Here is a 17,167-nt window from a genome sequence, read left to right on the forward strand (position 1 = left end):
ACAAATCCACAGGACCGGGTGGGATGTATTCCAGGTTGCTCAGGGAGGCAAGAGAGAAAATACCTAGGCCCTGTCAGCTATCTTTGTAACATCCTTAAACACAGGTGACGTGCTGGAAGATTGGAAAATTGATCATTTTGCCCTCCAGTACAAGAGGGTACTCTTAACATTTCGGTTAACCACAGACCAGTGAGCCTGACATCAGTGGTGGGAAAGTTGCTGGAGAAGGAACTGAGGGGTAAAATCTATTTATATTTGGAACAGAACGGACTTATCAGTGATAGGCAAAACGGTTTTGTGCGGGAGAGATCGTGCCTTACCAACTTACTCGAATTCGTTGAGTAAGTAACTGTATTGATAGATGAAGGAAGGACTGTAGATGTCATATACATAGATTTGACAAGGCGTTTGATAAGGTTCTGACAGTAAACTAACGGAGAATATGAAGTCACATGGTTTGCAGAGTGTTCCAGCTAGGTGGCTAAAGAACTGATTGAAAAACAGGAGACCGAGAGTCATCGTTGAAGGGAGTTTCTCGAAATGGAGAAAGGTGACGAGTGGTGTTCCACTGGGATCAGTGCTTGCGCCAGTGCTGTTGTTGATGTACATAAATGATCTGGAAAAGGGCACTGTTGGTATAATCAGCAAGTTTGCAGATGACACGAAAATTGGTGGAGGAGCAGAAAACGTAGGACACTGTCAAAGAATGCAGGAGAATATAGATAGACTGGAGGGTTGGCAGAGAAGTGGTAGATGGAGTTTAATCCAGGAAACTGTGAGTTGATGCATTTTGGAAAGTCTAATTTTAGAACGAATTATACAGTAAACAGAATGGCATTGTGAAAAGTTAATGAGTAGAGAGATAGGGGAGTGCAAGTCCATTGTACGCTGAACGTCGCTCACAGGTGGATGGATTGGTCAAGTAGGCATATAGTATGCTTTCTTTCATCGGATGGGCTATTGAGTCTGTTAAAATTGTACGAGGCATTGGTTCGGCCGCATTTGGAATACTGTGTACTTTTCTTTTCGCCACATTACCAAAAAGATGTGAAGGCTTTGGAGAGGGTGCAGGCAAGGTTTATGAGGATGTTGTCTGGTATGGAAGGTGCTACCTATGAAGAGTGGTTGAGTAGCTTCGGATTGTTTTCATTAGAAAAAAGGAGATTGAGGCGAGACCTTATTGAGGTCTACAAAATCATAAAAGGTATAGACAGGGTAGATCGAGATAAACGTTTTCCAGAGTGAAGGATTCAGGAATGAGATGTCACGCTTTCAAGGTGAGAGGTGAAAAGTTTAAGGGGGAGACTCGCGGCAAATACCTTACACAGAGGATGGCAGGTGTCCGGAACGCGTTGCCAGCAGAGGCAGGCACGTTAGATTCATTTCAGAAGCGTCTGAACAGATGGATGAGTACATGGGGAGCAGAGGGATACAGATACTTCGGAATTGGGTGACAGGTTTACACACTGGATTTGGATCGGCTCAGGCTTGGAGCGCCAAAGGGCGTTCTGGCTGTAAATTTTCTTTGTTCTTTGTTCTCTTTGTTTTATGCAGGCTACCATTATACCTCAAGACCTCCAGTCTCTTTCTCATCATTGAAATATTTTGCACCCTTTCCGGTTTATAACATTCTTCGTATATCAGGGCAACACGAATTGTGCACAGTACTCCAAATGTGAACTTACTGTCCTCTTGAACAGCAACAGCATCATGTCCAAATTACTATATTCACTGCTCTGACTGATGAAGGTAATCGTACCTACTGTCTTCACACCAACCTGTCCACATGTGTAAGTCCTGCTCTGATTTGTCTTAATAAAGTCAGTACCTCATATTTATCTGCAGGAAGCTCCGCCTGCCAATTTTCGGCCTACTGCTGCAGTTAATTATGATCTTATTTTCCCTTTAAATGACCTTCTTCACTGCCATTTAACCAGCAATCCTCGGAATTCTAGTAGCACACAAACCCACCAACACTCTCAAACAAAAATTAACAAACTTAAAAGACCCAGTACAACCCATGGACAAACTCAACGTCATCTACAAAATTCCATGCAAGGACTGCCACAAACACTACGTAGGACAAACAGGAAGAAAGTGAGGCACCAGGATACACGAACAAGACACAACAAGACACGACCCTCTCTCCCTCGTAGCCCTACACACGGATGACAAAACCAAAACTTCGACGGGGGCAACACATCTATCCTGGGAAAGGCTAAGCAAAGACATGCCAGAGAATTCCTAGAGGCCTGGCACTCCAACCACAACGCCATAAACAAACACATAGATCTCGATGCCATCTATCAATCCCTCAGAAAACGAACAGGAAATGACATCACCACAAACCCTAGGAACCCTATCCAGGAGAAAGATACAAATAGAAAGCAAGAGACAACAGCTTCGCTTCACTTGGAGGTCGCCACTGGTGATGTTACCTAGCCAGGTAATGAAACGTCTGGATATCAAAGCTACAGCTCAGCGAACAAACCTACACCCTAAGCCTCAACCTGAGCTACAAACCTTCATAAACCTTGCAATAACCAGCAATTTGGTATCGTCTACAATTTTTACCATCCATCCTGTGTATATTCTCATCCAAAACATTTCTCAAAATAACAAACAACATTGGCCCCAGCACTGGTCTTGTGTCACACCGCTGGTCACCACAAATCTCTCCCTGCACCATTTGTCTCCTACTTTCATTTCGAAGCTCTTCCTGATCCCCTGTGACCTAACCTTATTAGCCAGGCTACCATGTGGCATCTTGTTAGGTCTCACGAAGGTCCTCGTAGAAAAACGTACGCTTGAACAGGCCCTGGGTGTTTATCTAACGTTGTGCATTTTCAAAATTCCGGTACTTCCTCTTCTGTAACGAAGCATTTCAAAACATCACTGCATTGATTTATTTCCTTAAGTTCCCCAGTTTCCATGTCTTCCTCCATAGTAAATGCTGACGCATTTTGGGACCTGGGAACATAATTCTATTAGTATGATAATAGTCCTGAAAAACGAAATGTCTGCTCCACAAGTTTACGTAATAAATTGGGGCAAGGCCAGTTCTAATGGAATTGGGCAAAAACTTTAAGAGTTGATTGGAGGAATCTGTTGAAGGTGAAAGAACATCAGAAAAGTGGGAGTCATTAAAAAGCGATACAGTGAGATTTCAGGAATTACATCTTCACCTTAGTGTGAAGGGCAATGCTAACAGGAGCAGGGCACAGGATATGTCAGGGCACATTGAGGCTTTGAACAAGGAATAAAGGAGGCATTCATCTGGTACAAGCAAGACGTTGATTAGATTCCCAACAGTGTGGAAACAGGCTCTTCGCCCCAACAAGTACACAACAATCACCCAGACGCATTCCTCTACACTTAACACTATGGACAATTTAGAATGACCAATCACCTAACCTGCACATATTTCGACAGTGGGAAGAAACCGGAGCACCTGGAGGAAACCTACGCAGACACGAGGAGAATGTGCAAACTCCACACAGACAGTTGCCCGAGGCGGGAATTGTACCCGGGTCCCTGGTGCTGTGAGGCAGCAGTGATAACTACTGAGCTACCGTGCCGCCCTTCATTTATGGAAACACTATAAGTTGCACAGTATACATATATCCTCCAAGGCGCATAAAGCAAAAGGGTAAGGTGACTCAACCATGATTAACAGACGAAGTTAAAAATTGTATTATATCAAGGGAAAGTCGTTCAGAAAAATAGCAGACATCATGGATTCATTGGAACAAAGGAGGACCAAGAAATTGATAAGGACATTAAAAAGACATCAAGAATGCAAACTAAATAGAAACATAAAGACTGATGCAAAGCTTCGGACAATATTTGAAAGGAAAGTTAAAGCCACGTGAAATGTTAAGCAGTGTGGAACAAATGTGGATAGGATAATTTATTGCTGATAAAAGAGAAATTGCAGGGAAACTAACTCGTAATATTGTGTCTGTCTTCGTGGAGGAATACATAACATCTCCGAGAAATACAAAGTGACCATGAGACTTGTGTAACGAAAGACTCAACTCATGCATATCAGTAACGAGGTGTGTTTGAAAACATAACCGGGTTAGTGATAAGTCTGACAGACCAAATGTACTTCACAATGTAATTTCAGAGTAATTTGTTTATGAATAGATTGATTGCATTGAGCAACACAGTACTTCTCCTGTGCAATTTGGAAGGTTAGAAATGTATTCCACGATCCAAAAAGGGAAGAAGAGGATAAGTGGGGAAGTATAGACCAAGTAACTTGTCATGCACAGGAGAGAATCTGTTTAAATCTGTTATAACAAATGTGGTATTGGTCATTTAGAAAGTAATAGTAAACTTCAAGAGAATGCATATATGAAAGGGAAGTTATAATTTTCAGACATTTTTCTTGAAGATATCGCTTGTAGGTATAAACAATGGAGAACGAACAGATTTGATATAATTGTCTATTCAGGAGGATTGTTGTGGTTCTGTTCGCCGAGCTGGGAATTTGTGTTACAGACGTTTCGTCCCCTGTCTAAGTGACATCATCAGTGCTTGGGAACCTCCTGTGAAGCGCTTCTGTGATGTTTCCTCAGGCATTTATATCGATTTGAATCTGCCGCTTCCGGTTGTCAGTTCCAGCTGTCCATGGCAGTGGCAGGTATATTGGGTCCAGGTCGATGTGTTGATTGATTGAATCAGTGGATGAGTGCCATTCCTCTTTGGAATTCCATGGCTATTCTCTGTTTGGCTTGTCCTATAATAGTAGTGTTGTCCCAGTCGAACTCATGTTGCTTGTCATTTGAGTGTGTGGCTACTAAGGATAGCTGGTCGTGTCGTTTCGTGGCTAGTTGGTGTTCATGGATGCGGATCGTTAGCTGTCTTCCTGTTTGTCCCATGTAGTGTTTTGTGCAGTCCTTGCGTGGGATTTTGTACACTTCATTGGTTTTGCTCATGCTGGGTATCGAGTCCTTCGTCCTGTTGAATTGTTGTCTTAGAGTGGCTATTGGTTTGTGTGCTGTTCTGAGTCCTCGTGGTCGCAGTAGTCTGGCTGTCAGTTCGGAAATGTCTTTGATGTATGGTAGTTTGGCTCGTTCTTTGGGTTGTGGCATATCCTCATTCCGTTGTCTTTTCCTTAGGCATCTGTTGATGAAATTGCGGGGGTATCCGTTTTTGGTGAATACATTGTATAGGTGTTCTTCTTCCTCTTTTTGCAGTTCTGGTGTACTGCAGTGTGTTGTGGCCCTTTTGAACAGTGTCCTGATGGAATTTATTTTGTGTGTGTTCAGGTGGTGATTTCGTAGTTTAGGACTTGGCCTCTGTGTGTGTGGCTTTCCTGTATACCTTTGTGGTGAATTCTCCGTTAGGTGTTCTCTGTATCATCACGTCTAGGAATGGGAGGTGGTTGTCCTTTTCTTCCCCTCTAGTGAATCGGATGCCTGTGAGGCTGACGTTGATGATCCGGTGTGTGTTCTCTATTTCTTTGTTTTTAATGATTACAAAGGTATCATAACATATCTGACTCAGAGTTTGTGTTGAATTTGTTTAAGATTGTTTGTTCTAACCTTTGCATTTCCCTTTCTGTCATAAGTCCAGAGATGGGTGAGCCAATGGATGTGCCATTGATTTGTTCATATATTTGGTTGTTGAATGTGAAGTGTGTTGCGAGGCACAGGTCAAGTAGTTGGATTATGCAGTCTTTGTTCCCAGTCTTGTTGTCTGTTTTGTATGTTCAGCAGGCTGGCTATTGTTTCTCTGGTTAGGGTTTTGTCGATAGAGGTGAACAGTGCCGTTACATCGAATGAGACCATAGTTTCTTCCTTGTCTATGTGTATATTTCTAATGATGTCCAAGAATTCCTGTGTTGACTGTTTAGAGTGTCTGGATCCGTTGATCAGGTATATTAAATAAGTATCAAATAAGTGCTCCCCCATGTCCTCAGTTTCAACTACCACTTCCCACTACGATCTTTCATTGGACCAAGTCCTACTAGCGACATTATACAATATCTAGTCTCGAGACTGTCGACCATACCAGTTTCAGTCGGCAGACCACACCAGGCTCAGTCTTCAGACCGCACCGTGCCCAGTCTCAAGGCCTCACGGGGCCCAGACTCCAGACGATACCAGGGCCAGTCTCCATAACACACCGGGCCAAGGCTCCAGACCGCAGCAGGCCCAGTCTCCAGGCCGAAGCAGACCCAGTCTCTGGGACACACTGGGCCAGATTGCAGAACATTCCAGGACCAGTCTCCAAACTGCATCGGGCCTATTGTACAGGCGACACCGGGCCAAGTCGCCAGGCCACACTTGGCCCAGTCTCCAGACCCCCGGGGCCCAGTCTTCAAATTGCACCAGACATAGTCTCCAGCCTGCCCCGGGCCCAATATCCAGACCGCACTTGGACACTCCAGGCAGCACTGTTCTTTAAATCTTGAAGCCTTGATTCTCCTCGCGATCCTCTGGTCTGGGACTCATTTCCTCTATTCCCAAAGGAGTCACGTTAAAAAGACAATAGTTTGGCAAGAAAATACTCTCCAGAAAATAGAATAAATAGGGAAGACACAAAGTGTGAGCGGAGCATAGGTGTTCAACCTGGAACATTCTGACCCTGTCACCATCTTTATGACATTCCACGTTGCTTCCTTCTTCAAAGAATGTCTTTGAAGACTCAGAGCAGTTTTCTATGATTCCTTGCAATGTTGTCCTTGAGGTAATAACATAAAGAGATAGACATACCCTTCGGTGGCCCGTATGCTACCATTGGGGTTGTTTCATGACTTTACAATCTATTCTCACTATTCTTTCGAAGAGTATATCCAAAAAAACATTCAAAGTTATAGAAAGCGAACTAAAATTAAACTCAACCTCTCCTAAATTACTTCACTCAGGGTGACCTCGATGCAATTTAACTGTTTGGTCTGCACAGCTCTCTGTGTTGGACAGACATCGAGTCCGCATGTGCAGGTAAATCCACTGCTGTGGTCTGCATAGATTCTGGTGCTGGACAGATAAATTTTCCAGGTCTATAGATCAAAGCACTGCTGTGGTCTGCTTAGCTCCCCATGCTGGACAGATATTTTTTCCAGCTTTTTAGATCACTGCAGTGTTGCGGTCTCCCTTGCCCCCAGTGTTGTACAGAGACCTATGAGAAAGTGAGGATTCAGATGCTGGAAATCAGAGTCGAGAGTGTGCGGCTGGGAATGAACAGCAGGCCAGTCAGTATCCAAGGAGAAGGAGAATCAACGTTTCTGGCATAATCCCTTCATCAGAAATCTGATCAGGGCTTATGCCCGAAACTTCGATTATCTTGCTCTTCGCATACTGCCTGGCCTGATGTGCGTTCCCAGCATTCTAATCTGTGTTTAAAGGTCAATGCAGATCTTGATCGACACAGTGTCGTGTGCTTGACAGATATCTCCTCTGATTTAATTTTCTCTGTTATGGATTGAAAATGTATTATACCTAACAATTTCAGCTGATTTATAATGCCTTTCATTCTCATTTTGTGAATGGATCTCCGTTTCTCACTGCATTAATGTTGCAGTGTGCCTATGTACAGTACATCATGTTGGTAAATATCTACTGTATTGGCAGGAACCACAGCCTCTTCATTCAGAAGCAGTTAACCATTACTATCGTCTTCAGGTCTCCACGTTGCCAGAAATGATAGCCTTCTGAATAAAGGCCATCCAGATGGATCACTGCTCAAAACGCAGCACCCCTCACCACGCCCCCGCCCCCAACCAACCACTTCAAAATATTCCGTGTGTAACGAGAGCAGTGGGGCCACTGGGAACATTAGGGAGCAGATCATCAGGGAGATGGAGCAACACTTCCCATGACTGAAAAGGTCAGACTGAACATAACAGTACACACTATGTCTCTAGGTCCTGTTATCTCCCTACATTTATTTAATATACAGACTGTTATTCTTGCTGAAAAATATCATAGTATTACATATACCCACGTTACATTCCAGCTGCCAAGTCGCTGTCCATTGCTTATCCAATTAGAGATTCTCTACCTCCTCTTGATAACTGAGTTTTCTGACTATCTAAGTTAGAATACACCTGTTGCATTTCTCCAAAACGTTGCAAATCGTTGAGGTCCCACTACTGGTCACTGTGTCACTGCAGTCGTTAATTTGTGCTAAACTGATAAAGACTCATTTATCCCTAACTTATCCCTTCTCCCGGCTCAATAACCAGTTCTTCCATATTCCCGTGTGGCTGTTTTGAAAGGATGAATGTTCCCTGCAATTTCCAATGGACCAGGAATGAGATATTAAAAGATCAGCTTCAATTACTGAGCAACAGGCTCGAATAGCTGAATGGCCTCATTGTGTTCCTGTTTAAAACTCTTGATGGGCAGAATAGCCTGCTTCAGTTTACTTCTGACATTATGATGGAGGGAAGGCCATTGATGCTGCAGCTGCTGATAGACCATGTTGTCTCATGGAGGACCAGCTTCCATTTGCTTGGTCCTTTCGAAGTATGTCCTACTTCACAGGCGGGAGTGCCACATAACACAGAGGGCAGGATCTTCAATATGAGGCAGCTGAGATATTCCCTCCACCAGGACTGTGTGCTGGCTGCTCCAACAGATCCTGTTAGAGACAGATCCATCTGGAAAAAGGAGTTTGGTGAGAATGTTTCCTTCATTTTGGTTCCCCCATCAGTTGCCCCAGTCTGTTTTTTGTGTATTTGATGTCTCTCCCTGCTCAGTCAGTGATGGACCTCTGGAGACACACTTGGTGTTGGCCATGAAGTCCCAGACCCAGAGTATGTTCTGTGTCGTTCTCACCCGCAGTGCTTCCTTTGATTTGTTTTCAAAGTCAAGGGGAACTGACTTACCACTGAGAGGTGGGGTGGACGGGAGTAGGATATATACATCCTCAGGCGATTTCCTTGACCACCTTTGACCTGTTAGCAAGAGATTTCCGGGGTCCTGGAATCAATGTTGGGGAATTGCAGGGTAACCTCTTCCCTAACTTTAACCCAGTGAACTCCCATCACATTTGGGTCTGTACTGCCGGTGGGACAAGATATACCCAGGAATGGTGATAGTGCTGCATGAAACATTACCCATCAGGCCTGATTCTTTGAATAGAATGGTGTCAGACTGTTTTCTAACTGGGAATGTAATGCTCGAAAAGCACAACAGGTCAGGCAGCATTCGAGGAACAGGGGAATCAACTTTTCGAACATCAGCCCTTCAACAGGAATGAGGCTTCTGGGCTGGGTGGCTGAGAGACAAATGGAAAGAGGTTGGGGCTGAGGGCAAGGTAGCTAAGAATGTGATAGACAGGTGAAGGTGAGGTAGAAGGTGATAGGTCAGAGAGGAGAGCCGAACAGAAAAAAGGGAAAGATGAAGGACAGGTCAAGTGTGCGGTGCCGAGTTGGAGGCTTTGGATTGTGATAATGTAACGCGAGAGGAAATGCGAAAACTAATGAAATCGACATTGACCCTGTTCATTTGCAGTGTCCCACAGCGGAATATGAGGCGTCTTCCTCAAGGTTTCGGCTGGTTATTGTTTCTCGATAAAGAAGCCATGTCCATGATGGAGTGGAAGGCAGAGTAGAAGTGTTCAACATGTGACAGTGGCGGTGATTGCTGCGGGTGTCCCAGAGATGTAGTCTGAAATCATCTGCAAGATGGTGTCCAGTACCTCCGATGCAGAGAAGACCAAATTGAGTGCAAAGGACACTGTAGATGACATTGTCGTTGGCACAGATAAGTTTCTGTCGGATGCAAAAGGATCCTTTGTGGCCGGAGATGGATATCAGTCGGGAGGTGAAGGCGCAGATTTTGCAGGTCTTGCCGTGGCAGGGGAACGTGCCGGGAGTGGGATGAGGGCTGGTGGCAGGCGTCATTCTGACAAGGAATTCGCGGAGGGAATGGCCTCTGATCAGGGGAGGGAGGGAACTTTCTTCCAAGTTGTGGCGTCTGGTTGTAATTGGCGTAAATGGCGACGGATGATGCGATGTATACGAACGTTGGTGGGGTGGAAGCTGAAGGCTGTCTGTCCTTGTTGCGTTGGGAACACTGGGATTGGATGGTGCAGATGCAGGAAGTGCAAGAAATGCGCTGGACGGCATCAACAAACATGTGGGAAGGGAAATTGCAATCTTTGAAGAAGGAGGCTATCTCAGTTTTTTTCTGAGGTGGAATTGGTCCTTCTGGGAGCAGTTGGGACGGATAGAGAGCAATTGTGAATAAGGAATGGCGATTTTACAAAAGGCAGGATAGAAGGAGCTGTAGTCTCTATGGAGGTAAGTGCGCTTGTAGGAAATGTCCTTTGTTAATTGGTCGCTAGAAATGGAGGTGGAGAGGTCTAGGAAGGGATTAGGTGTCCAACAAGACCCAGGTGAACTTGAGGTTGGCTCGAATGTATTTGTGAAGTTGATGAGCTGTTCAATCTCCTCATGGGAGCACCAGGTATCTCCAATACTGTCACCAATCTAGCGGAGTAAAATATGGGGAATGGTGCTGAAGTACCTGAGCAAGATTTCGTGGAATATTCTGTACCCAATATTTTATAACGGCCTTTCACCGAACATTCTATCCCTGATATTATTTGTGAACGGCCGGACGTCAGTGAATTACACAAACGGTCAGATGCCGAGGGAAATGATCCCGTTCCAAGGAGAAGGAGACAGTGTTCTGAAGTCCCTCAGGCAGTGAAAGGGTTGAGTACATTTCCCTGTGTTTACATTTCTTCACGATACAGGATCGACCACAACTTAGACGGAAAAGCAGAAATTTCGAAACTCCGTTTGTCTACAAGGAACTGGGAATGAATCCTCAGGTTAGCAAATTTTTCACCCTGTGTATTCGGTACTGGAAAGAAATGACCTTTGCCTGCTCTCGAGTTATCGAGTTTGTGGGAATTTCTCATGAACCATCTGTTCTTGCGGACGTGTCTCTGTGTGTTTGGGAAGGGAGGGTTTCTTGTGATTTGTGACATTTTTGTCAGTAATTCAGAATTTCCCATTCGTTATTGCAGCTCCAATTATTTCAGTAATAATTCTCTGAGTAATTTTACATATTTGATAATCTCACTGGGTCCTCAGCCAGACTAGTAAACTTGCGTACAGGCTGATGGATAATCTGCTTGTTTTCCTTCCTCACAGTTAACGCACTGACAATCTACGTCCTACATGAGAAAGATTGTGGATTGTCTCCATGTGTGAGACGTTACCTGGTGGCCATGGCAGCGGCAGATCTACTGGTCATTATCTTCGACCTGATACTGAGAAAGATTCCAATTGTTTATGCAGAGTTGTTTTATTTTTTCACGTCCATTCCCGTGTGTAATATCCACGCCGTCCTAGTTAATGCATCCATTGACTGTTCTGTCTGGTTCACCGTCACTTTCACCTTTGATCGGTGTGTGGCAATTTGCTGCCAGAAACTGAAAAGCAAATACTGCAGTGAGAAAACAGCGGTTGTGGTGCTGGGAGCAGTGATGGTGCTGAGTTGTTTAAATAACATTTTCTGGTATTTTATGCTCACAACTCAGTATCGGCTGATAAACCGCCCCTGGTTTTGTGATGCAAAATATGGTGTTCAATCCTCCCATGTCTGGGTCACAATCCAGTCCATCCACTACACTGTAACCCCGGCTCTACCATTTCTCCTGATTCTGCTGCTCAATGGTCTCACAACCACACACATTTTAGTGACCAGTAGAGCCCGCAGGAGATTCCGAGCTACTACCAATGGGGACGCTCAGTCGGATACAGAAATGAAAAATAGAATTAAATCCATCATTTTACTGTTTTTGATCTCGACCAATTTCATCCTGCTATGGTCAATATTTATGATGTATTCTATGTGGGTCCGGATTCAGGAAATTGTGAATACTCCTGTACATCTCCATCATTATCTGCGGGAATTGGGCTTCATGCTGCAGCTCCTCAGTTGCTGCACAAACACCGCGATTTATGCAGTGACACAGAATAAGTTCAGACAGCTTCTGAAGAATGTGCTGAAATATCCATTTACCTAAATTCATCAATCAATCAAATTCAGTCGTTAATCAATCCATTCAGGATTTCCTCATATCAGTTCAGAATTTCAGAGATGAAGGAGTCTGTCTCTCTGTTAACAGACTGAGGGTAGCTCTGGTCTGTCCAACATTATCCCACAGTGGGTTTACATGGACACATTAGAATGTTCCTCACAACGTAATGACCAATGGGAAACCGCAACATCCAACTGACTGTCCTCCATCACTTAAAATTGTAAAAAAAAGTTCATTAAAAAGTGCCAAGCAGCAGAGTGAAAGGTATTGTTGTTTGCCTTTGATTTGAAGAAGCTGGGCTGGATGGAGAAAGAGTCAGCCCCAAGTCCATCTCTACAGGAAGGGGAGGGATTGGGCCTGAACCCAGCAGTTGGGTTTAAATCATTCTGTCCTTGCTTTTACCTCTGTACCTCCCTAGTCTGACCTGGCCTTCTGCACAAGTCAGCTCTCTGCCTTTTTCCTTCTCCCTCCATATTTCCCTCCGATGCTCACAGTGTTCCTCTGTTTCTCTCACTCCGCCTTCCATTTACACAGTCTATTTCACTGTCCTCCGTTCCCCATTCTCCTGCGCTCTCTGCGTTCTGCACTCGTTACATCCTAATCTCCGTCTCTCCAATTCTGTCTTCCGTGAATCCTCTCTTTACATTCCGTTGCAGGGGGAACAGAAGATGGGTGTGGATATTCAGACCGATTCTGGGGGAGAAAAGATGAATGTGGCGTGCCAGGCAGTTGCTCACTTATCAGCCTGGGGCTTGGGACCAATGTCCTTTCTCGGGGATACAGTAAATGCGAGAGAATTCAAGGAGGTAATAGTGGGGGAGACACCATCGGCTGTGGAAGGGGCTGAAGGCTGGGAGTTGGACAACAGGCTGCTTCACACGGCAGAGACTGTGTGGAACCCATTGTAGATACTCATTGTTCTGAGTGGGAACGTGATCAAAGGCCATTTCGTGAGAATTAACGAGGGAGTGGTATGTGACCAATGTTCAGGGTAGGGAGTGTGCGGGTGAGTGAGCGTGATTGTGAGGGAGAATTCAGGCGGATGTTCGTGACGGTGTGGACTGTGCACTAGTAGCGTACAATAGTGCTGGAGTTTACGAGGAGTGAAGATGACGGGAGGAGACTGTGCATGGAGATTGTGAGGGACCATGGGGTAGTGTGCAGGAGACTGAGTGCAATGGTGCGGAAATATGCAGGGGGAGTGAACATGATAGTGTGGGCGTTTGCGGGGGAGAGCGCGTGATGCGGTATGAGTATGTGGGGAGGGATAGTGATGGTGTGGGAGTGTGTTGGGAGTGAGTGTGACGATGATGTAGCATGATGGTGGGGAAGAGTGCAGATGAGTGAGGGCTATCGTGTTGGCGTGAGATGGGTAGAGCTTGTCACAGTGGAGGAGAGTGTAGGGGGAATAAAAGTGATGGTGAGAGAGTGTGAGGGGGAGTGAGTGCAAAAGTGAGGGCGGGTGCAGGGGATTAAGCGTGTTGGTGGGGAGTGTGTAGCATGGTGGGCGTTATAGTCATGAAGTTTACGAGGATTGAGCAAAATGTTGGGGAATTCCGTGGGGGAGAGTGCATGGTAATGTGGGCATGTGGGAGGAAAGAGAGCGTAACGTTGAGGGGAGAGTGTGGGGGAGGCAGTACGTTGGTCGGTGAGTGCGGGGGTGAGCGTGACGGTGACAGAGCTTGTTGGAGAGTCAGCTTGACTGGGTGAAGCGTGCAGGAGTGTGAACATGATGGTTTGGGCGTATGCGGGGAAGAAAGGGTGACAGTGGAGAAGAGGGTAGGGGAAGTGAATGTGATGGTGGGGGAGTGTGCAGTGAAGTGACAAAGATGGTACAGTACTGAGCAGGGGAGTGAGTGTGACTGTGATGGAGTTTCTGGGGAATGAGTGTGATGGAAGCAAGTTTGTTGAGGAGATGGTATGACAGTGGGAGAGAGTGCAGAGGAATGGATCTGATGGCGGGTCTGTGCATGGAAGAGTGAGTGAGACAGTGGGGAAGTGTGCAGGGGAGTGATGTGACGGTAGGACAATCTGCGGGGTATTGAGCATTACGGTGTGGCGGTGTGTAAGGACGTGTGTGTGTTGCTGGGGGCTTATATTTGGTAGTGAGTGTGATGGTGGGGACGTGTGGAGGGGAGTCAATGTGACCATGGCCGATTGTGTGACTGTGGGGAGCATTCAGGGGAGTGAGCATGATGGTGGAGAGTGTGTGAGTGAGTGAGCGTGATGGTGGGCATATGTGTGGGGAGCAGGCTTGACGGTGAGGCATTGTGTGGTGGAGCGAGCATGATAGTGGGGGAGTATATGGAGGAGTGAGCATGATGGTGGAGGGATTTGGGAGATGTGATTGAGATGGTGGGCAAACACATGGGGAGTAAGTGCAATGGTAATGGAGTTTGTGATGGTGTGAGTCTGACAGTATGGGAGCCTGCAGGGGAGTAAGCATGACGATGTGGGAGTGCAGGTGGAGTGAAAGTGACGTTCGCATTTGTACACCTGAGCGAGGCTGTCCATGGGTGAGAGTGCAGCAGAGTAAGTTGACAGTGGGGAAGTGTATGGGTGCATGCATGACAATGGCAGAGAGGGCGAGGGAGTGAGCAGAATGGTGGGGCAAAATGTGAGGGAGTGAGCGTGATGGTCGGGGAGTGTGCGGGTGAGTGAGTGTGATGGCGGGTGTATATGCGGAGGAGTGAGAGTGAAGCTGGAGAAGTGTGCGGGTGGTGAGCATTACAGTGATGGAGAGGATGGAGGAATGAGCGTGATGGTTTTGGGAATGTGCATGGAAGAGGCAGTGACGGTGATGGGGAGTGCGTGAGAGTGAGTGTACAGTGCGGCAGTGTGTAGGATTGAGTGTAAAAGTGTGGACGTGTGCAAGGCAGTGAGGGTGATTGTGGGTGATTGCGAGCGTGACAAGGGGCAAATGTGCGGGGAGGTGAATGACAGTGTGCAGTCATGTTTGGGAGAGAATGTGATGGTGGAAAGATTGCGGGAGTGAATGTGACCATGGTAAATGCCGCCAGGAGTGATCATGATGATATTGGGGTATGCAAGGGAGTGAGTGTGACGTTGTTTGAGACTCCTGTTGAGTGAGTGCGACATTGGGGGAATGTGAGGCAGAGAACGTGACGATGGGGTAGCGTGTGAGATGAGTAAGCATGACAATGGAGGAGTGTTCGGGGGAGTGAGTGTGACTGTGGGAGTGTATGCTAGTGAATGAGTGTGACAGTGGGGGTGTGCATGGAGAGTGAGCATGATGATGGGACAGTGTTTGGCGAGTGAGTGTGACGGTGGCATAATGCATTGGGGAATATATGAAATGTTGGCGGCATTTGTGGGGAGTCGGCACGATGATGGGAGAGTGAGTTTGATGGAGGGGGTGTATATGGGTGAGAGTAATGGTGGGGGTGCCCGGGGGAGTGACCATAACAGTCGGGAAGCAAGGGGGTGTGAGTACGATAGTGGGGGATTGTGTGAAGGATTGACTCAGAGGGATTGACTCTGACAGTGTTGGTGTGGGCGGGGTAGTGAGCGTGATGGTGAGGGAGTGTGTGGAAAGAAGCAATGACGATAGAGCAGTGTGTCAGGGAGTCAGCGTCAGGGTGGGAAGTGCGTGAGGAGTGAGCACGAAGGTGCGTGAATGTTTGGGATAGTGACGGTGGGAGAGTGTGCAAGGCCGGGGGTCTGATGGTGGGAGAATGCAAGGGGAGGGAGAGTGACGTTTTAGAAGTGTGGGGGTGGGGAAATGAGCGTGATGATGCTGAAGTGTGCAGGTGAGTGAGTGTGACGGTTCGGGAGAGTGCGTGAAAGTGAGTGTGATGGTGGTGGATTGTGGGGGAATGACCAAAACGCAGAGCAGTGTGCAGGGCAGTGAGTGTGATGGTGGGGGAGTGTACCTGGGGATTTACGTTGTGCAGGGTGTTTGTGGGCGGCGAGTGAGCGTAACGGTGGGGCAGTGATCAGGGGTGTGAGTCGAATGGGGGATTGAGCATGACGGTGGGAAAGTGTCTGGGACATTGATTGTGACAGTGGGTGTGCGTGTGTAGGGGATTGTGTGTGACGGTGTGGGAGCATGCAGAGGAGTAGGTGTGATGGGATGGGTGTGTGCAGGGAGGTGAGAGTGACTGGGTAGAGTCTGATGGGGAGTGAGCAGTGTGCACAGAGAAGAGAGCGTGATGGTTCGGTGTGCACGGTGGAGTGAACCCAACACTGGGGCAGGGTGCGGGGAGTATGAAAATAACAATAGAAAGCGTGCGGGGAGTGAGCATGACATTGCAGTATATGTGGGGGAGTGAGAGGGACTGTGGGGGAGTGTGTGGGGAAGTGAGCGGGACGTCTGGAGATCAAGTGCGGGAGTGAGCTGGATGGTAGTGGAGTGCACAGAACTGAGGTGTGATGGTGGATGAGTGTGCGGGGGAGTGTGCATGATGGTGATGGAGTGTGTAGGCAAGAATGTATGAGGGTGAGTGAGTGTGTGCAGGAGTCAGTGTGATGGTGCGTGAGTGTGTAGTGGTTTGAGTGTGACGGTGGGGTGTATGCCAGGGGAGGGAGCGTGATGGTAGGACAGTGCGTGGTGGAGTTTGTGTGATGCTGTAAAAGTGTATAGGGGAGCGACTGTGACGGTGGGTAAGTGTGGTGATAACGGACTGTGACACTGGGACAGTGTGTGGGAGAATGAACTTTATTGCGTGGAAGTATGTGGGAGAGTGAGCGTGAGGTGGGAGAGTGTGCGATCGACTAAGTGTGACGGTGCAGGAGTGTGAGGGCAAATAAGAATGACATTGAATGAGACTGCAGGAGAGTGAGTGTGAAGCTAGGGGATCTTGTGGGAGAATGAGCATGTTGGTGTGGGCGGTGAACATGATGGTGGGGGCGTGTGCGTAAGGAGTGCGATGGTAGGGGCATGTGGGCGTGACCGCTACGTTGGGGTTGTGAGAGTGTGAGGGTGGGGGAGAGTGTTGGGGAATGAACATGACGGTGGGTCAGTTTGCAGGGTAGTAAGCGTGACAGTGTGGAGAGTGCGGTGGGGTGAGTTTGATAGTGAGTGTGCAGTGTAGTTAGTATGATGTGAAGCAGGTTGTGGGGAAGTTGGCTTGGTGTTGTGGGAGTGTGCAGCGGAGTGATGGTGATGGTGGTGGACTGTATCGGGAACTGA

This window comes from Chiloscyllium plagiosum, unplaced genomic scaffold (assembly GCF_037043375.1).
Source record: "Chiloscyllium plagiosum isolate Xiang-an unplaced genomic scaffold, Cpla_swu_hap1 HiC_scaffold_42, whole genome shotgun sequence".
Lineage (NCBI taxonomy): Eukaryota > Metazoa > Chordata > Chondrichthyes > Orectolobiformes > Hemiscylliidae > Chiloscyllium > Chiloscyllium plagiosum.